The sequence below is a fragment of the Dromaius novaehollandiae genome, chromosome 6, assembly GCF_036370855.1.
Source record: "Dromaius novaehollandiae isolate bDroNov1 chromosome 6, bDroNov1.hap1, whole genome shotgun sequence".
NCBI lineage: Eukaryota > Metazoa > Chordata > Aves > Casuariiformes > Dromaiidae > Dromaius > Dromaius novaehollandiae.
Genome location: NC_088103.1, coordinates 31,157,197 through 31,183,299, shown reverse-complemented (window position 1 = coordinate 31,183,299; position 26,103 = coordinate 31,157,197). Strand labels below are relative to the sequence as shown.

The window sequence follows — 26,103 nt, the reverse complement described above, 5'->3', positions numbered from 1 at the left end:
AAGCAGTGATTTCAAACTCTCTGAAAAGGACCAATGGCAGCTACTGAATCTTCAGTGCCACCACGTCTAGCACCCTGGGTTTTCCTCAGACGTCTGCTATCTAATTACCAAGTTTGACCTGCTTAGCTTGTGAGATCTGACAAGATCATAGCAGAGAAGCCGGGATTTAACTTTTATTTAGAAAACTTAATTAGGAGATTTTTTCTTTCTTTTTTACAATTCTTTTTCCTGCTCTTGACTACTAAAACATGTAACACATATGCATATGTACATACAAACAAAGAGTAAAAGCAAACTATGAAAACTGGAAAAGTTAAATGATACAGAAGTAGCATTGCTGCTGGCATTAGCACTTCAAAGGAAAAAAGCTATTTTAAAATTTAACTGCCTGGCAGATGCAGCAGATACAGAAGAGGAACGAAATGGAGGTAAGAAGGGAGGGAGAGTAGGAAGAGGAGAAAATGAGTGGGAATGGAGAAGAAAGTAGATGAACTGTACATTAATTCAAGATAAAAATAGCCAAACTGTGTGTACTGACAGTGAAATCTTGGCAAAGTAGAACCCAGTAGCAAAATTCCCATTGACCTCAGGGAGACCTATCTTTTGCACTGCATCAATAGTTTTACTCTTATATACTACAGTGTGTCAACACAACTCCTCAATGTATTTATTTCCTTCCAGTTCACAGCTGCCAATCATTTATTCTACAGTAATTCTAGAAAGGTTCTCAAGTCAAGAAGGAAACTGAACCTTCCTACTATTTTGAGTATTAGATTGTAAACTCAGGACAGAAACCTGTCAGTTTTTTATGGGTGTAAGTTGCTATTCACACCAATGATATTATTCAAACCGTAAATACCATTCATCATATATTAAAATCCTTTATTTTGAAGCAACTGTATAGAGTTTCAGCTGTGATTCATGGCTTGAGGTTATCATCTACTATATTATTGAACACCAGATTGCATGATGTCTTCAATGGGAGAGAGTTAAAACAGTAGGCTTACCCTGTAAGGGAGGATATATGGAATGGTTAGTCAGCCTACATCATTGCATAACTGATTATTCTTCAGGCTGAAAAATATTCATGGAAAAAGAATTTCATATACAGTCAGCCTGATTGATGTAGTAACACTGAATAACCTTAACTGGCTCATTAAATTTGTCTATGATAGAATTTTTTCTTAATCTGTTCTTTACCAATAGTAGTAATAATCATGTAGATAAGTCATTAGATTATTACAGCTTCATCACTTACTCTTAAACCTGTTTTGAACAGACTTCAGATAAGATGGCTAAAAAGCTGCCACCATTGCCACTGTTGTTCCAGAAGATCATTCAGGTAATGTGTTACAGCAAATGTGAAGAAATACACTCATGTCAAAATACTTTACAGGAGGCCATACCATTCCTTGCTATCACTGGTCCATGTTGGGAGCACTGCTGGACATCATTTTACACAGAGCCTTGCAGGAAAGGAGACATATTCTTCTCAGTGCTGCTACAACAACGATGGCAGATGCACAAACTTCTAGAATGGGGAAGCACACTCCATGAAATCAGGTCAATTCTTCTGACTGTCATAAGGGAAGCTGATACAAATCCATAGCTCCAATTCCACCTACCTTGTGGAGAAGCCAGGAATGCAGGAAGTGATGGAAGTTAACCCATGAACTCTAGGGACCACAGTGATGGACTGTACTTGGCCCTTCATAAGGACTGTAAAAATATGAAGGATCCTTGCAACTGTGCCAGAGAGACCACAATTCCAATTTAGGCTTCTTTGGCAAATGATTTTCTCTCTTTTTCATGAGCAGGAAAATGGGAGCAAAGCTGTCTGTCAAGAAATAAGAAATACCTTACCTATTTATTTATTTATTTATTTATTTTTAACGTTGCAGTTCAACTTAACTTTGTTCATGCTCAGAAGATGATAGGCAGGGATTTTATTTATCCAGACATTGGGTAATGGTCATTATCCTTTTATCAGGTAAAATGTTCATTATGATTTAAGAGATGACAGTGAAAGATATAAGAGAGTAATGCAAAGAACAGGGTAAATCCCCTGTTTTCAAAGGGAAATGTAAAGCCATATCAATCAGTCCAATGAAACAGAGGCTAACTGATAGATGATTATGTTTACAATAATCTTATCCCTTACCCTTATCTTATTCACTCCATCTTTTATGTGTTCCCTTCTGTTTATCTCTACATGTCTGTAGAGTTCAGGCCACAAAAGCATTTAAATTTCCCCCTTTATCTGCATGGTTGGGTTAACAGTTATTTAATTAAATTTTAAACCAACAGTTTTACTCCACAGGCTCAAAACTTGAAGTCTTTGGCAGGAAAAAAAGGCTTGGTAGCAGCTGACACTCAAGGAGAAAAGCATTTAAAATGAAATGCCCAGGGTTAAAAATGAAGAAATATATCTTAAATGCAAATGATTTATTTTAGTGTAAAAAATCAGTTGGCCTTCATTTTCACATATGTAGTCATTTCAGGTTAAATGAATCTGAGGAAATGTAAAAGGTTCTTAAATATAAACTTATGAAAAAAAAATACTTACAATACTTGTAAGCAAGCTACTTACACTTTGTTCAGCTTTCAAAACTACTTGATAGACTCCATTTTATAGTAGCCTGGAAGACAGTCTGCCATGACTCCCTTAATACCTCACAGAATACAAAGTTCTCATCTCCTCAGAGTCCTGCTTTACTCTAGAAAACATATTCAATTGTTTAAACATGTATCATTAAATGGATCTCTCACATCTGCTCCTGCATTTGTAGAACTTAACTGGGCCTTTAGCATTGCCAAATGATAGAGAAGATTGAAAGCATTTGACTGAAGTGTTTAAAATTTGCATCATGTAATCAAAGATTGTTGTCTCCTACCTTGAGCCAAACTGTCCTAGCCTAAAACAGCCTAACTAGGAAAGACCAGAAAAGAGGTGAACAAGGAAATATACACATTTTCCAGGTGGAGAACTGAGTGCATAGCAGTAATTAACAATAAGAAAGGTGGCCCTTGACCTCATTTAGCTTGTTGATTATTTGTTCTCTTTGGGATAGCATGTGATATTTCAGTTAGATGTTGTCTTGGTAAATATATACATTATTTGGGTCATTTTAACATAGCAGAGCACTATGGGATATGTTTAACTAAATAGAATCTATTTCTCTTGGACTGTAACCCATCAAAGAAGCTTGCCCTGTAATGATTTTAGTCTTTAAAAGAACAGTTGACATACTTTAAAAGAACAAATTGACATATTTTTCAAGAAAAGAAATACTTCAAACAAGAAAATAATGGCATCTATATTCTTCTGATGTTAATTATCTGTATTGTTGTGGATTCTACTCTCAAATAATAAACCTAAGCTTCTACCGAGCAACCCTGTCTTCAGTTTGGGATACACAGCTCATGTCACAGTCAATTCTTCCACAGCTGTGCCTGCAAGACTATTGGAGACTATTTGTTAATTAGACCTCACCCCCCTAAAACAAAGAATAATTGTATTCCTTTGGTTTTAGGCACCACATTATGTTCTAAGAACAAAACAAAAGGCATATGAACAAAATAAATCCTCTGCTACTAAGACATGATTTTTCATAGGCAACTGCTACCATGCGGATTAACACAGAAAATAATGAATCCATTTGCCTCAGAAGTTTTTGTAGATAGACTTAATTGCATATTAACTCTATGGTCATTACCAGATAATTACCAAGATTTAAAAATATGCCTTCAATTTTGAGGTGTCCAACTTATGCAAATTTGGGCCTTTTTTCAGACCACTTTTTCAGAGTGGTTTATCCTCTTAAATTGCAGTTAATGTTGATGGGGAACTCACACCCTAAAAATGTTCTTACACAAAATATCCAGTATTTGAGACATCAAAACCTGAGATACCTTTTCAAAATTTCATTTGGTGCAGCAAACCGCTTTTCATGAGCTATCTTTTACATAACCTGTGTCTTGTTATTCTACAAACAAGATATCACAAGCATAGAAAAACTCTCCTAAAAATTTTCTTCAGTTATTCCATAGCTCAGTTTTGCTCTTTTAAAATAGTATATTTGGGGCAAATAATACTAAGGTAAATTTTTTGTGTTTGCTTCCAAGAAACATTTGCACAGTCTTACTCACATCAGTTGTCCACAGAAAACATTCTAGAGTTTCAACAACATGTGCAGTCATGTGTCACTGGGGATCAAAGACGGTTTGGGAAGCATAATTTTGGTGCATCATCTGCAACTTTTCTGAAAGCTTATGCTATACCGCTCTTTTAAACAGCAACTGTTCTAAAATAGTTCCAAAGCAAGACAACAAAAATCTATAGGCCTTCTATGCTGTATCCATTATTCATCAGAACTGCCACTAAAGGTGATGAGAGTTTTGCATGTACCTCATCTGTAAACTATTTGTTCAAACTATACTAAACATCCTTAAAAGTCATAACTGTAAGAAATAAAAGTGTAATTTTACTGTTTTGTCTCTAGATGTTTGAGTTTTGGATAGGCAGGCTTGTCCGATGTACCCAGAGGTCTCTAAATGAAAAATTCCCAACAAGGGAAATGGAAGTCTACTGATTACAACTAACTAAAAGGTTGAGCCCAAGGCTACTGAATGAAACACTAAATCAAATGATGCTAATAGAAGATACAATTTTACCAGCAGATGGAACTTCAGCCTGCCTCTGTTCTGAGCTGATTAGAGCCATACATTGCTGTGATGTAGGGTATTTTAGCTGTGCTTGGTGTCATGCTACTGAATGCATATACCTGCTGGATAGCTCATAGTTGGTGAGAACTGGCTCATGTTGGCTCAGAGTACAGGCAGACTGAACTCAGGTTTACCTGTAAAAGCTCATCTAGACATGCCTAGCAGTGGAAGAAAAATGAAGCTCAGAATTTTTGCTGAATATGACTGAAGCCCAAGGTCTTATTTTTCTCTCTGCTGTGGAAGCAGGCATCAAAGCTGAAAGTAAATATATTCAATGAGTATTTTGGTCAACTTCTAATTTGGGTAATTTTGCTCAGTTTATTCACAGACATTAGTTCAATGATACATGCAAAATCATAATCTAATGCAATATGTAAAATAGACATTTTTAAAAAGTAATTTTTTTCAATAATTAGCAAAGCTAGCAAGGGATAAAGCGATATTTTTCTTTGATATGATATATAACTTATGATGCCAAGCACATATGCTATCTGTTGACAATGACTAGAAATACAACATTTTTCAGGAAAACAATAGTTATTAGAATATTACTAAAATGCATTGAATACAATGGGCAATTATGGTAATTGTGTGGATAATCACAGAAAACAAGGTATACTAAAGATGCATTGGTTATTTGATTTATGTCTTCAAAATCATCATGATTTGCAAGAATTCTTTTGTCTATTTACAGCATCTGAAAGGAACATTTTATCACTGTGACTCTCAAAGCGTATTTTATAACAGCGTTCCAAATGTGTCTGAGCATGTAGGAAAAAGGAAGGCATTTCCAAATAGCTACATCCTAGGTTTTTCCCTACCAACTAACATCTCCAAGTATTCATTGCTTGCTCATAAATGTAATATCTTTCAATAGCACAGAAGATCATCTATGGGACAGCAATTCATATTCATAAGACAAATAGAACCAAGATATAGGATGTTGCAGAGAAGTGTGTAAACTACACACATAAAGCCACTGAAGTCATGGCAAAAATTGGTTCATGTTAGTGGGAGCACTGTCCTGCTGAAAACTGTAAAAAAAAAATGCAGAGGGGAATCTTAAAGATACTTTTAACAGAGGAATCTGGCCCTGGTATTGGGGCAGGTTCACCACTGACAAAGACGTATATCAGTCTTAACAATCAACAAAGTTCTGTAATGGAAAACCCTTCATTTCTTTTCAAAGAAGATTAGCACATTAATAATACAAACAGAATGGCTGAAATCCTGCTCTTACTTCAGAGAATGCTAAAGCTTCCATTGATTACATCAGGAAACATACTGGGTTCAAGTACCAAACTGTACACTCTGCTGAAGAATACTGAGACTTCATTCCTGTTTTTAAGGCTTTCAGTGATTTTTATTGAGTAAATCACCAAAGTAACAACATTTACAGAAGACAGAGTGTGTGATCAAGCTTTATTTCTTAGTTTGGCTAGAAAGCCATGTGGCCTTACAGAGTACATTTAGTCTATCTGGCCCTCCCTTCTTCATCTATAATACCCAAATAATAAGCTTTTCTTAGCTACTCTTGTCTATTTAAAGTATCAGCTCTTCACAGGATGAACATTTCATACTATGCAATTGCACAGTCTCCAGCACAATGGAAACATAGTGTTGCATGGGCCTTCTAGACACCGAGGTCCTGAAAATCTACATTCAGTTTTAAGCATGCAGAGGTATGGATTTAAAAATATATATAATTTAAAAACAGTTACGTACATGCACTCCATATATTTTTCATAGCATTGTTTTCTAAATTTGTAGTAACTTCCTCTTATGCATATTTGATGTGAAACAACTTAATACCTTCAATAGAATAGTTGCAATAAGCTGTAGTAAGTCCCCTTTAGGTAGTTTTCCATTTTGCAGTCACCAGAAATTGCAAGCTACAGATTAGGTTCATTTAGATTAGAAGAATTTACATTTCAGGGCAAAAATAAACACTCCTAAAGTTTATGGGGAAAGAAGGAGAGATTTCTTTTTGCATTTATTTTCATTTCTATATTTCTTGAAGTAGTTCAAGGAAAAACATTATCAATCTTTTTGTTCAGCTAACTAAAGGGTTGGAGCATCAAAGCTGAACCTTAATTTTTTTTTTCTTTAAATCCTGGCAGGGATCTCCACAATGAAACCTTGTTGAAGGACTGCTTCAGGAAGTCAGAGTTCTCAAATACTGACCACAAAATTCTTTGGTCAGTGAGTACTGTCTACTCAAGAACAGCACATGTCTTCCACAAGGAAAAGCCCCACTCATGACCCAAGTTCTTATTTTTGATGGTCTACTCCTATAACGAGACCTAGCTGCCAGCCCCTTCCATCTGGAACAGCTGGTGCCAAGAAGCACATTCCCTGTCTTCCCTTTTCCCTGGCTTGAGGGCCTTGTGAAACTACTTTTTACTGCTAGGTTGTCTAGGCAGCACCTGGAGCCTGATGATACTGAAGGAAGTGAAATACAGATTTACGAAGAAGCCCAAGAAAATCTCGAAGAACTTTATGATGTATCATCTTAAAGCTCTGTTCATGCGATGCTTCAGGGATTTATCACAAAGCACTCACCCTCAGCAGGCTTTGATGTGCGTTGTCCTGGCACCAAAGCGTACTGTGAAATAGAACTTCCTTGCATCAATTATTTTCTGCTTTGTAGAAACAACACCTCAAAATGACTCTCCAGAGTGAGCTGATGATTGTGTGGCCTTTTTCTTGTTAAAGTCAGAGCCTTAACATTTTAAAGTTTTTAATAAGCATTTTAGTATAGTTTGCTAGCATGGAAGCTGCTCATTATGAGCTAATTGTTTCAAAGAGCTGCTGAAAGTGCTTAAATGTTAAATACATGCCACTGTAAGCAAATATTCTGAAGTCTTTCAAAACAGATGTTTGAGAAATGTTAGGCTGTCTGTTCATGGTAGCAGTACACAAAGGACACGGAGAAGTGGGATTTAGTAACAAATATGCTCACAACTACATGGATGCTAATCCACAATGTTTATTTTTAAATTTGCAATTAAATGCATGAGGGAACTCTACACTTAATAGTTTCTGTCAGGCCAAGTTCACTGCAGACACCAGTGATCCCTGGCTTTCTTCTGCTCTCCCATTCACCTCTCTTCGCAGCTTCCCTAGTTACTCTCATGCCTGGGCCTCTACAAGAACCTCCCAGGTGCAACCTTCACTCCCACCTCCACCTTTCTTCCTTCAGCTAGGGCTCTCAGTGCACACTGCCTCTGTCACAGGCCACCCCATCACTGCCCCACACAGGGTTTCACATTCTCCTGGGGCTCTGTGCACCCCCTGCCCACTCACAGAAAGGGCCACCATTTCCTATGGTGCTTGCTACCATTCCCAGAAAGCTCTTCATTCCATGATAAAGTCTGTGTTTCCCCATCTTCTTTCACTCCCAGAAAAGGGAAACACAGTATTTTCAGTCTTTGTGTACCCACCCTTCTCTCCTCTGTTATTATTTGTTTGGGAGATAAGTGATTTAGCTGTCAAGACATCAGCATCTTAAACTCTATAAGGGGGATGGACAAGGTTGGATAGGAAAGGTGCCATCCATTACTGCAGAAATACCAAAGCTGAGATTCTGCCAAACACATGGTAGAAGCTCCATCGTCCTCCCTTTTGTTGTTGTTTTTTCCTGATATGTCCCAAAATCAACAGAATTGATATCCCATTGATTCCTAGAATATTCCCTGGAACTGACTAGCTAGGGCATTCAATAGATACTGCATTACAAGCAGACAAACACTATTACATTGTTCATCTGGCCTTTCAAACTTAAAGAACTAATTTATTTTACTTTCCTATTTTTACTTTTTATTCTTGTGGTTTTCACCACAAGTGAAAAGTTGTTTTAAGTGCTACATTGTTTACAACCAATTGCTCTCTGGCAGCCTGATATCTGAATGCCATATGGTTTTCTTATGGTGGATACATCTGGTAGTATTTAAATATGGAGCGCATCATAGTACCTTGTGGGCAGTATAGCATCTAAGGGAAGAGATCTCTGCACTACTGAGCTCAAAAACTAGGTGACAGACCCTTAAATCTGTGTGGATTACCATTACAGAGAAGAACTGTCAACTGCTAAATGAGTATCACATTTTTCTCATTAAGTTAAACAGATGAGATTTCTGATCTTAAGGCATCGAATACAAGATCAAAACCGACTCCACTGCTGTAGTTCAAATTTACCCTTAATTTATATCACAGATTTCTGAGATTATAAATACATTACTACAACATTATACTTAGCTTGAGCTTATTTTTCTACTTGCTGAACCTGGAGAGTTTTCTTACACACAATTTGTCTCTTCCCTCAGAAAGTCTGTCAGCCTTTTATTATACTGAATTGGAGTTAAGAAGACCCCTATGATCTGTTTCCAGGAGTGAATTAGAAGAGTAGCTCTGCACAGACCAGCAAAACCTGACATCAAGTCTCCCTTAGCTATATTTTTCTGTACTTCTAGATTCTAACCATTATCACTCATTTATTGCCACCTCCTGAGGCTTCTGATATACCCAGAGCTTATTAGCTTGTCTCCATAAAATTCTCATGACCCCTCTACTTCTGCTCATAACTGTGCCCCTCTCCTCTTTCTTATTATCATTCCTCCTCTTTTCACCGTGAGCCACCCACAAACTATGTCAGAATCTCAAAATAAGAAACTGCACGGATCAGCAAGTACCTTGAAAGTATCATTGAAAAATACTCTGCTGCCAGGGCAACAAAGAAGGAAAAAGTTTCTTCCTTGCCCAAGTGTATACTCCCTAGGCTCCCTGCAACACAACTACATTCATTCACCAGTATTCTCTGATTAACTTTTGCATTGAAGTATATCTTGATTAATTAACCCTTCCGTTAACTCTCTGTAGTGTCTGTAGAAGATGAGTGTGAACTGTTATAGCTTAGTTCTCTATTTGATTATTTGTCTGCTTAAACAGTGCGTGCCAGGATGGTCACACTGACAAACCACCTTGTTTAGTCTTAGCAGAGAAGTTGGGACTGTATAAAGAGTCTTTTGCCAGCAGAGCTTTATCCATCAACATGGCACAGGGACTTTTTTTCTTTTAAAATACTGTGTTTAAAGCAGAGTTTGAATGGCAGAGCTGAGTCAGAAAGGCTAGTCATCTTCTATCCATGGGCCTAGCTCCATTAGGAAACTATGAGAGGAGACTAAGACTTCACTGACTGCAGAACTGAGCCCTTAAAACTTAATACCATTTTACAGAAACACTGTTGGAGTTAAAGAAAACATTCCCTAATCATTAGCTTACTTCACCAACCTGATCTGCCACAAGAGGGCAGAGGCTTACGTCACTCAGCTACATGTACTGTCATATAAGAATGGCAGTGGTCTTTAATGGGGAAATTTATCATGGATTAAATATCAGGTTGAAAAATGAAGTTCCATTAACTATTTTTTTAATGGCTTCAGGCTAAAAAAAACAAATGCAGCAACACAATGTTGTCATCTCCGCTGCAATGAATAAAACTGCTATATTTTGTTTACAAGGCATTAATTAGTATGTAATTATGCAAAATGTAGGCTATACAGAAAACATACTGTGTACAGAGCAAGGCTTTTACAGTTTGAGAAATGTATCAAGCCAAGATATGGTAACCACTATGTAAATAGTGTCAAATGTTTCTTTGTAATAAATGAGCAGATTTTGAAGTAGAAAGGTGTTAGGAATCCAAAAGCTATTATGCTAATTTTATGGCAACTCACACTTGGATGTAAACTACTTGATGGCCTCTTCCTCTTGTTAGACATTGTTCGACATTTAGCAAGTTATACTCAGTACAAAACTTGGCACCTGTAGGCTCCCCTTAATTTCCTCTTGAACCTTTTCACTGGAAAAAGAACAATGACTGGAGTTTGTATCCCTAGATCCACAAAAAGATGGGAAATCATTTATCTGAAACTTGATCTAGTCTTAAATGTTATTCCAGAATTTTGTCAGTACAGAGTTTGAAAAACACTCATTTAAGCAATACAGTTTTAGCTGGGAAAAATAAGTGGATCAGTTGCTCTAGGCATAAATCGGCCTCCTTTTGGGAGAGGCAGTATTAGAAACAGTGGATACCTGATGCTCTGACCTGCTCCCATTCCAACACATTGCTGCCTTGTGGCTGATTGAATAGTAGAGAAACTCAAATCAATACAATAACATTTTATACTTATACTCTGCACTGGCACAATGGTTTTGATGAAAAAGGAGGAAATGAAAAAATCACGTTCACTGTTTTCATACTGGGGTAATTTCCATTGCATACACTGACTTTTGCCACATCAAAACTTGTTATAAATGGGAATTTGATGGAACCATGACTTAATGATGTGTGGGTCTGTTTTTTGTTTGTTTGTTTGTTTTGTTTTTTCCCCTGTTTTCTACTGCTGATGCTTGAAGGAAGAAAAAACAGAATATTTTCTCAACATAGCAGCCTGGCAGTCTGGTTATATCCTGGTTATAAGTAAATTCAGGTTTGCAAAAAAAAAAAAAAAGTTGTTGTTTCTACAGACTATCAGCTGATTTAACTATTGAAATGAAACCTTCCACATTTAAAAATGATATATTAGTTATTAATATACATTGCTTCAAAAAAGCAGAAATGTCCCCTTCCTCTTGTGGATATTGCAGCTGTAAAGCAAGAGCAGTTCTTCCTATAGCCCGTCTCAGGCAGTTTTTTCATAGGCATCAGCTTAGTAAAAGACTATGCTCTGGAGGCAAGTAAGAGAGGAACAGTTAATGCTGTTTGCAGTTTAGGAAAAGTGAATTCTAACAAAGTACAGATATCTACATAGTGAGATCAGTGCCATGGCCTTCCTCCAATGGCTTCGTGAAGCTGCTAGCAGACACAATTGGTGGGATGAGATACAGCAGAAATCCCTGCACATTTACAAGCTCACGAAACCGATGGTGATAATTTTAATTATCAAGGACAGCAGGAATGAGGTAGTTATAAAATTTTGTAAGATAACTGAGCTAACACATTGCTCTGTCAAAAATTACAGTCTATCTTTAAGGGGGGAAAACCCCCAAAGCCTTTTCTCTATCTTAAAGAATTTAGAAGAGATCAGGAAAACCCTTTTTCCTAGTTGTAGGTAAGCAGATTTCATATCTCAGAAGCTACTATTACAAGTCTCCCCACAGGTGCCTGGATATGAAAAGTATTTAAATGTTCCCATGAATCATAGGAAAAACATTAAATGCAATATAAAGTCCTATGAGATATGGTTTGTAGTAGTTAATTTAGCATGGTCACATTATGCCATTGAAATATCAGATGGAATAAATACTGAACTAAACACATTTGCATACCAGGATTACTACTTCTTCACATCAAACTAGCTGTAGTAAACTGAGTGTAAGTAACACAGATTTGCATTGCATAGTTATTTTGGTGTCTACATTGCTACTCAGGATGGTATACCAAAAATTAGCTCTTATGGAAAATGCTTGAAACAGTTGCACCAATTTTTCAGAAGAAAATATTTTCACAATTGCAAATACCAATGGCTTCTTAGTTACACATCTAAAACCAGACCCTTAATGGTACATTGTTAAAGCAATGCCCAGGTGGTACATAAATATTATTTGTTGACAGCATTTTTGAATAAATTCCTCAGTCACTGCTATGAACTACTACTGACTTGGTTTCATAACTACCTTTGATACAAACAATTTTCAATATATTTTATGCAGTCACAGTTGAGACTATAGCAGCACAGAGTACTTCCAGCAAAATCATAGGACATCAAGAAACTCACATGTCTTCTTATATTATTACCACATCTAAAATCAGGCCACCTGGGCTTACTGCACTGATTTAAAGTTTAGCATGAAAATTCCATGAAGTTTTCCAGGCCTGCATAAGGACAGAAAATGCAGCTAATTTAGAGGTTACAGAGGACCAGTTTTCCCATTTTCCTATGTCCAAACATGCCTTGCATGAACTCAGGCTTGCCCCCCAGGCTTAAACTTTAAGATATACTTGGGTCAGATGGGTACTTGAGCTCATGTTACCCTTTGGAGAATACATTGTTCTCACAGCAGCCAGCAGCATGGACTGACTGAGCTACCTGCCTTTACAACAGCATCAAGGGGCCACCATGATGCTAATTTGGCTAAATGGTCCTTAAACGGATCTTGTATGCTTCAAGGAGAGCTGAGGTTTTAGGCAGCCTGAGTTTTGGCTGACCACATAAATGTGACTACCTGGTTGGCTAACTACGACACTCCTGCATTTGGCAATGTGGATGCACAGAGGCAGGCTAGGAAGTAACCGGGCAGGCTTTACCCAATTATCTGGCCTTGCCTCTAAATAGCAGTATAGCTGTAACCTCCCTGATTGAGAGAAGTTCTTTTTTTCCCCACAACTGTTTTCCTCTTTGTCTTACAGAACGTAACTTCATCTGCAAGGGAAACTGAGCTGAAAGTGTGGCTCCAACAAAGCTCCAAGTAGGTTTCCATTTATCTGGCTTAAAGAGAGGGCAAATATGAGGCATGGGCTGTAAATTTTGTTGTGCAAATATACAACTGCAGGTATTAAAAAGATACCAATTTTCGTTTAGGTTATAAATGCCAACATATGAGCAGGAGTTACCTGCAGGAACTATTGCTGCTTGCATCATGAGAAGCTTCTCTCAGAGGTATAAAGACTACCTTCAAGTTTGATTCCAGTAAATCTGCCCCTTGGAGGAAAAAAAGAAGGGAATATTTGTGGCCTAATCAGAAAAGATCATACAGTAAAAATCACACAAAGAGTAACATTCATGAAGTACAGTAAATGCTATAGCTGCTTCTGTCCAAAGAGCTCGAACTGTGTGAAAAATGCCGGATGATAAGCACATCTCCTGTGAAGGGACAAAGGCAATTCTACAGAAAAGCACACCACATCAGGAGCTGAACAGAAGTGACCCCTATTAGCGGAAAGTGCTGGGCCAGATTGGAGTCTGATGCTCTAACACCTAATCCCTGTTCTCACAATGACTTCACGAATAGAAATGTGTGACTCCGTTTCTGAATCATTGCATATGGCAGTCTTGTGCAGACTTTGTAAACTTTATCAATCTAGTTCTTCAGTGTGAAGCATCCTGAAAGCTCCCCCATTTTCTTTAGCTGTCTTGAATGAATTGTGGGCAGGTACTGAAGTTATCCTGGAACGAGCAGGTTGTTTCTTCAATATTATCATTGCTCAATGTCTGATAAATAATGAATATTTCAAAACTCAGTTGATCTGAAACGCAAACTCCTTGCAATCACATTCTTTCTACAAGTTAATTTTCAGAATCTTAACTTTGCATTAAAAAAAATCAGAATTTTACTTATCAGAGATTTACTTCAGCATTGGCAAAAACATCCAAATCCTGATTTCTACATTTAATTCCACTATCTTTTTTTGCTTTGTCAAGTTAAGCTTCTGTGATTCCTAGTTGATAAATTTGTTTTGGTGGACTTCTATTTGTTACCTTGCAGCAAACAGTGAGAGGAGCCAGATGTGTTGCTGAATGATGGTTTTGTGGTAAGCTGTAACACTGGAATATAAGATCTGGAAAAACAAAAGGAAAAAAAAAATCCCAATATTTTCATCTCTTTCTTATCTGCTTTAAACAGATCTGACTATATTTCCTCATCCTCTTCTAGGGAAAATTCAATCTTTTATTATCAGAATACAGAAAAACATATAAGTGTCTATAAAGAGGTGGTCTGGCATATATGCTGCCATGCCACTATGTTTAAAGAGGTCAAATAGTAAGGAAAGAAGCTATCTGAAATATGAAAATTAAGTATCTTCTAGTCTGAGTTCTTACAGAGATGCACTGATTATGTCTCAGAGTACTCTGTGTTTAACTCCTAAAAGTGAATCTTGTCCAGCATTCAAATAGGCTTAGAGCTCCAGATAACCAGGGATTTAATTGAAGTTCAGCATTTATCGGCATTCTGTTCACACATAGGAAAAATCTGTTTTATAACTGTATGCATGTCAGGTGTGAATATAGAGAGTGTGTGAAAAATTTGCTTATCTATTAAATATCTATGAGCACTTTTCACTGCCTTGTAGTTTTTTCCCTTAATTCATCCCTTTGTTAAATCTCATCACTATTATCTGAAGCAGTGACTTTTTTTTTTTTTTTTTTTTTTGCTATTTTTTGTATAGAGTGGAATACAATAAGGCTCTAGGTGCTGCTATAATGTAATAAATTATAATATGCAGTTCAGTTAAACTGAAAATGTACATCTGAGCCTTTCATCTCAACCCTTAGGTTGGTTGTGGCTCCCAAACTTTTTAGATTTACTTTTCATTGTCAATTCTTAGAATTTTTGGCAGGCTGCTATGTATTCATTTCAACAACATATTAGGTGAAAATACTGTCTTATAATTCCATGGCCATGTATCATTCCTCACGGCCTTTAGTTTGCAGCTTGGAATCTCTTTTCCTAGACCATTGATAAAATGGTCGATTAAAGCCACCAGAGACTTAAAAAAAAATTTTTTTTGTACTTTTACAATTGGAAAACAGACTACTGAACCAGTCTGTCAGCTGGGAACTTGGATAACCTACAGTCCCTTGCTCCACTATAGCTCCTAGGCTAGCAAAGAGCCAGTGAAACAGGCAGGTGAGATGTTGGGAAACTAGACAGGATTTTATTAGAAACTTGTCTGGTTTCATTCAAAAGATTTATCAAAATTACCACATTTCCACAGACCATTTCTTTTCTGACAAACTGACACTGCCTGATGGAAAAGTGTTCTGTCAGAAAATTTCCAACCAGACCTAGTTGCTGTTTTAAATTAAATTGTGACAGCACTAACATGGCTAATGCGGCAGGGACAACAGTCCAAGGACTGATTCCAACTGATTCTCCCATTCTTACATTGAGGCTTGGATAATTATCCCTACCACGTCAGCCATGATTATCACACTTGATTTGACTTCTTTCCAGCACTTGCAAGAATACCTAATACCTAATACCTGAAAGACTACCTTTTGGAACAACAACAGTAGTAATAAACGGTGACCAAACAGCTTCCTTAAAGCACTGGCATTCATTCAAAATGAAAAGAAAGGACCAAAGTATTTCCAGCTTAGAGAGCAGCAAAAACTTAGGTCGCTGGTCCCTGGAGGATAATCCAGGCAGCCACAGTTAGGCAACTAGGTTCCCCTCAACAGTAAATAGAGACAAGAAATTCAGTAGGCTGATCCACAAAAACCCGTCTGTGAGTGGAGGGGCTACTAGTTCCAGCCAACAGGACACACTGAGCACAGGGATGAGCCTAAAATCCCACCAAATGTATCGGTGTCAGTGGGGCATATTAAGGACCTCCATCCATGCAGGGTCTACAAACTGGAATCATTTTCTTAAGACAGGCACCTAATTAATCGTGACTCTCTTTTTCAGAACTTAGCTGGCTGACTGACACCTGCCTTTTTCAAAACAGCTCACCAATTAGGCTATTTGTTCAAAAACATAAAAACAGTGTTTTTGTTCATAGCCTTTAGTTCTTAGATTCAAATCTATGCCTCCTGCTTGCCAACTGTACATCTTTGACACTAGAGTGTGGGATAGCTACTAGAGCAATCAGGTACAGTGTACGTTAGCTTTGGATTAGAACACACTGGGAACCCTATTTGCATAGCTTCCAAAAATAAAGCCTTACAATAGATAGCTTAAGCTCTTTCAATCAGCCTTGTTCTGATGTTAGGAGATGGCACCTTTAGCTGAGTTAAAATCACTTGCAAATTCCCACAGACTTCAACTGAGACAGGTTATCACTGCAAAACAGTAATACCAAAGACAAAGAAATTATATACTGTATTTTCCTCTTAGAATTGGATTAATTTTTACTTTATTCATATTTTAAATGTCTTTTTGTATCTAGAAGGTCAGTTATTATTCTCAGGCCCTTTGAATAAGACAGTTGTGAAGTGGATTGATGAAAAAAGGCTGTCATTTTAATGAAATCTCCATTCTTGACTGTCTTTCTCCAAGAATCTTACACACGCAGAAGACCTTACAGCCAGGCCTGACTACTCATTGTCAATTCTGCCAAGTATAAAAGATGAATCCATAACCCTTCACAACAATGTAAAAACCATCCTTCTGCTGAATAATGCCTGACAATTTTATTAACCTTATATTAGGCCTCTACTCCTCATACCGTTCCCTTCAGACTTTCTAATTTCTCTGGCCGTTTGCAAAAACCTAAATCGGAATCTTCCTTCTCCAAAGATTTAACATCACTGAAGCTGTAAACAGCAAAGGATCTGAAAGGACTCATCTGTTGCAAATTTAGGACAGTACCATAGTAATTAGAACAACACAGTAAATCATGAAAGAAAGTACTGAAAAATAAAGATGTTCCAAAGCATTGATTTACATGAGAGTCAAATGAAATTCATCAGGTGAAGCTTGCCAAAGTCATTTTTGGGAAATAAGAAAAAATATGATGAACAGAACTACATCTGTAATTAGCCTACATTCTCACTTTCAAAAAATATTTAAGTGACATTCTCAATCAATGGTATGATAAGAAAGTCACAAGTGGTTGAGTTAAAGAAACTAAGGAAGCTAGAACCCTTTCTCAGGTGAGAAGTAGTAAATAGTGTAACTCCTCCTTATTGGTGGTACTGCAAAGTGAAATGGGTTCACCTTAACCTTAAGCAAATCTGTTTAAATTTCCATTGAAAGGATGTGGAAAAAGCACATCCCACTGTTGAATCTAGCTGAACCAATCATAATTGCCAGCACAGGGAATGAGAAGTTTAAAAATTGTGTTCCATATACCATTTGCGTTCATCAGGTAATACCTTAAACTCCATTTTAAAAAGGGCCTTGCGATACCTGTATCAGACAGTGAAAAGCTATGTGGGGACATCTGAACCAGCTCTTAACAGCTCACTCTTTACTGGAAGCTGCACATTACCATGTGCTGCATGTTTCCAAGTGCCCTGCTGGCTACAGTCTTATGGTTGCAGTGATCTTCCATAAGAGATAGGCCCCAAAATCTCACAGATAACTTGTGTCTGCAATGGCTGTGATCTCCCTTCTGCAGGCAGGTTTACAACTGACCAGGATGAAGTAAAGACTGGGCAGAGTTTACTGAGGCTGGAAATGTCAAAGAACATTATCCAACAGTACTCCCTGAGAGCTGATTCCTCTGCAGTCCTGTTTCCATGAAAAAAATGCCTCCTCTTGAGAATCCAACCCCAAACCCCCAAAATACAGAAACATCAATTATCCCTTGTGGAGTGTCCTGTGTGTTTTAGATCAGATAGATGTTATTCTTTCAATCTTAGAGCGATCTGCTTCCAAGTTGCCATCAAAGAGGTACAATTAATAGATACTGCTGTGAGAAAACATACTGTGTTATGGCTCTGTTTTTCTCATCAAAACTAACCATGCCAGTATTACAGCTTAGCACATTTGAAAATACATAACTCAGGTGGTGTTGGAGACCTGTATTCTAATATACAGGAATTTTAACATTCTCAAGTAATGACTTGAATTCATCAAGTGTCTTAGAGAATGATAGTCAGTGCAAAGTTTTTCTTTTCAGAAAGTGGAGATTTTAGAAATTGTTTACAATATCACAGTAAACCGAAACACTCAGTTGAAACAATTTAATTTTGACAAGATCTCTTCAAGGCTGTTGGTTCTGTGCATTTCCAAATTCTGACCTGATATCATTTTCATCCATTCTTGTCATGCTGTTAGTCCCACTGAGAGGACCGCATTTTTGCTCTTCTATATGGGATGAATTTTAACATTAAATTTCAGGGCTGTTGTTTTCTTAACTCTTTCATGGCTTTGTCACACAAATATTCTGATCTAATGCACTAAACAATTTCAACAATTGCTCCTTTGAGAGGCACTGTCAAAACTATATATTGATTTTAATTGACATGGCTCATACATTACACCAAGGACACTGTTTTTCCATTTGTGGTAGTACAATCAATGACCTCAAGTAAACAATGTTTAAATGCAGAATAAAATTAGGGCAATAGAAAGTATTTAAATCCATACGGTTCTGCGTAATAGCATAGAAACCTATACCATTAGAACTATCATTGAGAAACCATTTTAAGATTTTCAGAATTGATCCTATCTAACCTCTGGAAACACTTTGAGAGGAAAATATATCTAATGTGTTCATTTAAGTTTGGTATAGGCATAAGAATATTCATTTTGTAACTGGAATAAATTTAATTTCACAAGATACACTTCACAAGAAATAACACAAGAATGAGGTATCAATAGATAGCATACTGAGCATTTTAGATAACAACACATTAAGAGGATGCTAGGTAGTTTCCACTTCCAAGAATTTTGGAACTAAAAATTAACTAGAAATATAATTTGATCAATATACTTCAAACTTACACAAAGTTCCTTTACTCTTGCCTGAGAATAATAAAAAAGTGGTTGATGTTCAGAGTACTATTCCTCTAAATGTCTGAGGGAGGGAGGGAGGAATTTGGGATTGCAATGCAACCCCAGTTATAAAACCTTAATTTACAAGACTTACCTTTGAAAATCTGGAAAATGCTCCTCTATTACAACCTCAAATTTGGGGCTTTAGGAGTCTATGCTGCATGTTGCTATTTATGATCTATTTTTTTTAAGAATCAATTATTATGCCATATGCCAACAGTGAAAATAATTTTATCGAAAAGATAGTAGGGAGATCCCATGCAACATTAAAGGATGATAATTATGTGGCGAATGTCACAAAGAGACAATAAAAGAAAGTCATCACAGATTTCACCCATCATTGGAATTAATTAAGAAAAACTCAATCAATCATCAGACTTCTATGCAGTACAGTTCAGAGGGTTATGTTTCAGCAGCATGGGTACTTGTCACCCTCATTACAAGTCTCCTTGTAATGATGTGCCCTTCATTTAAGGTTACTGTTCTTGTGCTCCTAATTACAGAAATTCACATTTTCTTTCACAGTTAGTGTAATAGATGTTCTAGATGTTATTCCAAGAAAAAGGAAAATTTGGTTATAGTGCCTGAACTCTGATGACAGTTGAGGGCCCAGGTTCCCTAATCTTACAAATAAAAATATACAGAAATGACTTTATCATAGCAAAAATCTAAAAAGACTGCGACCAAATCTATGTTGCCCTGCAGGATTTAAGAATAATTTACTTCTGAGCAAAAGTCAGTGTAATACACCATCAAAACAGAAAGCCAAACCTTAATATACCACAGGGCATCAGTGACTTCAGGCTGTGCCTGGCAGCAGAGACTCAGGCTCAGTGGAACTCTGCTACTGCATTTAGAGTATACTGAAGTATACGTACAGTAACCTGTGTTTTAAAAATAGCATAATCATGATTGTGTGCTGCTTTACTCAGTACTGTGAGCTTGGCCGAGAACAGTATAGTATAATGCAGCCTTCCTCCTGGGATATGAATGACATTTAAGCTGCTTCTAGCACCTACGATTACTGGTTCAGAACAAGCACAGGTATGTCTGTGCAGCCTTGCATTGTGCTGTGTGACAAATGCAAAGTTACTCGGTCATCTAAACACTGCCATGAATGAAGCTTTCAACTGGCCACCAGAAACCCCCATGTGGAGTGTTGCTCAACAGAATTAAAACCAAATGCAATTAAACGTTCAAAAAAACCTGAAAAACACAACGGGTCAGCATATTTTAGAGGAGAAGAAAGTAATGGGAACAAAAGCTGGCTAATACATTATTGCATACTTCTTAGGTTTCCTGCGTGTTCCCTTAACAGCTGTGATTTCTGGTAGATCTGTAATATCCTGACAAATCAGTCATTATTCAAAACTATCAGTGTCCCTTTCTTGAACAATTCTAGCCAATTCTTCCCTTAAAGCTCAGTTCTCCTGCAGCAAACAGAAGTTATTGAATTATCTCAGCTATGTTGACGGTGTTTTCTCAGTCCAAATTCATCTTCACAAGTCCACAGACTTGATGTGGTGGCCCATGAAGAATTTGGGGCAAGGATCCCAGGTCTGCCAAAACTCCATTCAGGAAAGGACCCAGAGTAATCTAAGTCATCTCAGTCTCCTGAGCTAAATCAGCCTCTAGCACAAGACTGCTTGAAACCTTGTTCCCTAAAGACCTCATCACCAGCTGGGGATTGCTAGAAGAGTTATACCTCCACCATCTCTTACTGAAAGTTTTGTCACCCAAAGATATCACCTGTTTGTCCAGCTCTCCATTTGTTTTGCTACCAGAGCAATGCAAGAGGTACCGAATCAACCCTGTTCTTTTCTCGGGGCTGGTTTCTTCCAGGAAGGCCTCTAGCAGTGATCAGGAAACTGATCATTCAAGAGATTCTTTTAAAGTGGTGGGAGAGGGCTGGCAAGCAAGTGGTGAGCCCTGAAACTTCCACACTATCTGCAGCCCTCTCTGGGAATAGGGCATGGCCAGAGGCTCCATCCAGCATCTCAACTTCCTGTTTCTTCTTCTTTGACTCAGTTAAAAGTGATCCAGGGAGAAAACATAAATGAACTCTCTCCCTCCAGCATCCTTTTTCTCCCTTGGCAGGCTAAAGCCCCAGCTCCAGCAAACAGGGTTAAATTTATTATTGTTTTGCTCCCAGAAATGCTCATAAAAAGGAAGTACAAATAGGATAACAAGTAAATTTCAAATTAACTATAACATTCTTGAATAATCTAAACCCAGTCTTTCATAAATTATTATATCACATTACTATTACCATTCATGTAACATAGTCATTGGTCTTTTTATTCAGAAAGGCTAACAGCAAATGTAAAATGCTAGTTAAGTCTCAAAATAGTGACAAGCACCAAATTGTGCCTGTAAATGAAGACAGTAAAGAGCACTATAGCCCCTTTGCACTGGTTGGTACTGTGCATTTCCCCACAATCCCTAAAGCACTTGCAGTCACAAGTTCTACTTTTCCCCTCATCCTGTTTAGGCTGCATCTGCTCTTGTAATAGAAACACATTATAATTTTATAGGTAAGTTTTCAATGTGAAAACATTTTTACTGCAGTTATGACATTACATTCATTAGGAACATGAGTTCATATTGCAAAATAAAACCAAAATACATTTATTTGCATTTTGCTGGTGGAAAAGCAAGTGTTTATCAGTTTCTCCAATAAAGGTAATTTCTTGTTTATTTCTCAGTTAAGTTAGATACCTATTACCATTTCTATCTTTGAAAATCTTCCCCTAAATTCTTCAGTAATCTGCCCAGATACAACGTATCAAATGCAAACAGGTACAGGAAGTCATTTAGCTATCATGCCTCAGTCTTTGCATAAAAAGCAAAGCACTCTGGAATCTTCAGAGAAAGAAACAAAATAAGGACATCAGACTTGCCTTAGTGTCCTTTCTGGACACAAAAGTATAATTTAAAGCAAGCTTCATAAAATATAAACAGGTCTTTGGAAGCAAAAAATGCCTACTTTTGTGGGAAATTAATGGAAAAAATTAAACGTAAAACCTTATGAAAGGGGAAGGTGATATTAATTTTAAACAAAACTGATTCCTATCATTCATACTCATTCTCTTAGATTTTACTCACTTATTCTCATATTCACATACTCGCAAGCACCAAGATGCATGTATCCATGGTCTGGGCAAGATCGCTTGTGTGCAACACAGAGGACAAGGGATGGCAGGTGTTGAGACCTTGCTACATCTTGGGTTTCTCTTGACTGCTGACAATGAACTGCTTTTTGCACAGCTCTTTTAACCCTTTTATGAGTCAAACAGTTATTATAGCATGGTCTTTTGCCTCAGATTTTGACTTACTACATCCTCCATAGGTCTGAGGCAAGGTTATGGTCCACTGTTCTTGTTTCCTCATTTTGGCTATCGTTATGGGTACAGTCTGTCTTCCCTTTGGGATAACAAGACCGAAGTGCTCATGGGATGTGTTGCAACCATGTTGCCAACTTCCTATAATCAGAGTGCAGGTCTCCTTTTGATGATCCATCTGTCGTGTGACCATACTGGAGCACAAGCTTTCTAGTCTTGCTATAAAAAACACATTCCTCAGTGTTTACTAGTTTTAATGTTATCAGTCAGGTCCTTGTTTATCAACACAGGCCATTCTTTTAACTTGTATTCTATAGTTGCTTGTGGTGCTTTCGAATTCAGAAATTTTCATTCATACTTCACGCATATCAGTCTCAATATTTCCGTTACAAATCTCTCTCCTTGGCTGCTTTCGCTAAGACTGAAGTGTTTAACTAAACAGCTGATAATAATATTCAAAAATTTGAATCTCATTCTGTGCAGCTTTCAAACACATATTAGTATTTAGATGAAAGAGGAGTACTCTTCATCTTAACAGACCTCTTCACAGCATGTGTGTAGTAGTTACCTTTCTCAAAGTGCACATCAAAACCCAAACCTGACCGCCTTTAGAATGAAACAGCAAAAAAGACGCATCTCTTAGACTCAGTCTCATGCAGCCAAATACATATCACATGGTTCCCTCTTGCCTCTTGTCAGAATCTGTAAGGAAAGAACAAAGAAGGAAAAAGGATCAGCATCTAGAAGCATTACTCAGGACAGAATATATTCTGCTATGTGTAAAAGCTGAACTGTCTTTAACTGATAAGAAGAAGCATTTCTCCTAATGAAACTCCTAATGAAATCACTTAATGATATGATCAGCCAGCCTCCCCACTTAAAAATAAAAAACACTCTAGATAATTGGTTAGTGCCGAGGACAAAGCCTCACTGATTTCACTGATCTAGTGGACCTAGATAATTTTGAAATTAAACACAATCTGAAACACAATGACCACTTAATACCTAAATGCTGCCCTTTTTAGACCTGTGTCCAGGACCAAGCTAATAGAACAACACAAGTATGATTATTGTTTTATTAACAGTTTTGATTTTCAAATGTAGATTTTTCTAAATTGGTTTAACATTGTAGACTAGAGCTTTTGATTTAGGAATCTTGGGACTGATATGAAATTTCTACTAGCAATATCAATTGTCAGTATGCATTTTGGATTGATTATACCAGGATGAAAACATTAAAAGACAAAGTATCAGGTCAAACACTATGTATGAATCTATAACAAAGTTTTATCCAGTAATTAGTTATTGGGGATTTTTTGTTCACCATTAACAAACACAGTAAATGAAAAGGAAACCATTATTTCTCACATTTCACAGAAGACTTTATATATGAGTAGAGGAGATATTTATTTATCCATCAATCATGTGGAAAGAAAATCTCAGTAAAGAAATAGCCAAACAGCAAAATTATATGCATGATGTGGCCATGCATCTAAGTTCCTCTTTGGAAGGGTGCTTGGGGAGGAAGGAAATGAGGAAGGCATGGTTTCTCTTCATTTATTTTTCCTGCAAGGTCTGCTACTCAGGGCTGTGGATGGCAGAGATTGCTGCAGGCTGGTTCATTCTTTATGTTGCTTATGCGTTTACATAATTGTCAAGGATGCTTAGGGCTAAGCATAGGCATCTCTTTGACTATTTGTATGAATCTAAATAAATAATCTAAATGAATGGATCTCACAAGTCTGTAGCTTTGTATTCTCCTGAGTCTCTCCCTATTGTTCTTTAGGAAATGTGGATTCTGGTAACCCTTAATTCAGAATTATTTCGCCTGTGTGCATCTGTTTGCATTCTGCAGCAGTATGTCTGTTCAGCTCAGTCCTTTAGAACTCTCAGTTTTAGAGAACATGCCTATTATAAACACAAAGCCTATTATTTACTCAATGTCCCCATGGCCTACAGATGGTACAAAGGAAAGAAAAGGCCCCATGCCCTGCAAAATTGTATAGTTTCAAGTCTTACTTACCAGCCACTTGCAGCAAACGTCAGATAGAGGAGCTGTAATCTATCTCAAAGGACTTCTTCGGTTTTAGGCCACTCTGTACAGCTGAGGTCTGGACCAAAATATACAATGTACTCCAATATATAACCAGCATTCTCAGAATGTATGTTCCTATAACCTTTGTGTTGAGATGAATTTCTTTCCTTGGCACACATCTGCTGAGGTAAATGGGAATCTTTGACAGACCTCAGTGAGAACAGAATGAGAACATGGAGTCTGCTTTGGTTTTTCTCTCTATATATCATTTCCAATGGTGAGACTCTATTGAAAGTAGGTTCCTCCAAAGCTTCTTGTGCCCCTGCAGAAATATGGAAAACCCAAGATTGTGATATTTTCAGAGTAAACACACATTTTTTCTTTCAATCTGTTTTAAATCAGATATACAGATGTCCTTAGTGTTCACAGGATGAAAGGGATCCTGACAACTTGCTTTACAGTGTTGAAAGAAGCAAAGTCCTGTTGCAAAGCCCAGAAGACAATTCTCCATCCTGAAAACCAGTCCAATACAACAGGGTAATCAAAACTCTGAAATGGACATTGTAGAAGGAGGGGTACAAAACAGCTATAACTTCCACCACCACCAAGCTCTGTGTCACTCAAAGGTGCTGAAGGATTGGCCATGGGAGAAAACGGGAGATTTGCCAGTCCTCAGCACTCCTGTAATACAGTGGACACTCAGGTCTTGTTGTGTCAGCAGCACAGACTGCCTCCTCTGAGTTAACTGAATTGGAACAATGCATCATACTCAGCTGACTTAATGATGGCTCAGTGTTGAAGCTAAGAGCAGTGGGGATATTTGCACACATTTCCTTGTTTTCTAATGGCATTTTATTTTTATTCAACCATCAGTCTCTCACAAGCCTTACTGGCATACTTACTCATTCTAAAATTTCAGACTTGTTCAGTGCAATGGATCTGTGGCACATCCAACAAGTTCCTGGAAAAAGAAAATAATATAGAGCAGAGCTTTAGCAACCTGGTAAAAATTTATGTCTGATGAAGAATCAGAACAAACAATGAGAAAAGCTCACATGTAAGTATAAAAAGCTTTAGAGGTCATACAATGGAAATTAATATCTATTATCAGCTTAGATAATGAAATTTTGTATCTGGTTAGTTTTAAATATAGGTCAAGTAAATGAGCTAGAAAAGAAAATTAAACACTGTAGCCGTTTACTTAAAGGAAAAAAAATACCAAAAATTAAAATTCAGGCAGCCTGAGGTTTTGAAGTTGGGTATTTCATAATCATTGCCTTTCTTCTGGGGGCATATGCCCATGACTATCACCTCAGTGTTGTGCAGTAAGGCCTGCCGCAATAAATGAAAAGAAAAATCAGTGCAGGAAGAGACTGCAGCTAATAAATATTTGATCAGATACACAAATTCACACAGTTTGATAATGCCTTGAGGAATTTGCCATCATTTATTAACTCCTGTAATGTAAATGTATGGTATTATGTTTCTTATGAAACAGCCATCCAATAAACAGCTATTAATCTTTCCAATCAAATATTTTGCAGAAGAATATAC

At 37.3% G+C, this 26,103-nt stretch overlaps 1 long non-coding RNA gene across 2 annotated transcripts in view; it reads right to left on the bottom strand.

The window, feature by feature from the left end:
- Window positions 1-4,661: 4,661 nt before the first annotated feature.
- Window positions 4,662-26,103, bottom strand: part of LOC112979707 (uncharacterized) — a 59,301-nt gene continuing 37,859 nt past the window's right edge. The window contains exons 4-7 of one of the 2 annotated variants that reach the window (XR_003258253.2): window positions 25,452-25,510; window positions 24,538-24,871; window positions 23,083-23,216; window positions 4,662-14,284 (exon numbers count right to left, since the gene is read on the bottom strand). This is a non-coding gene — a long non-coding RNA (uncharacterized LOC112979707). Of the gene's footprint in view, window positions 14,285-21,444; window positions 23,217-24,537; window positions 24,872-25,451; window positions 25,511-26,103 lie in introns of those variants that run through there. The other variant, XR_003258252.2, reaches the window with a different exon arrangement.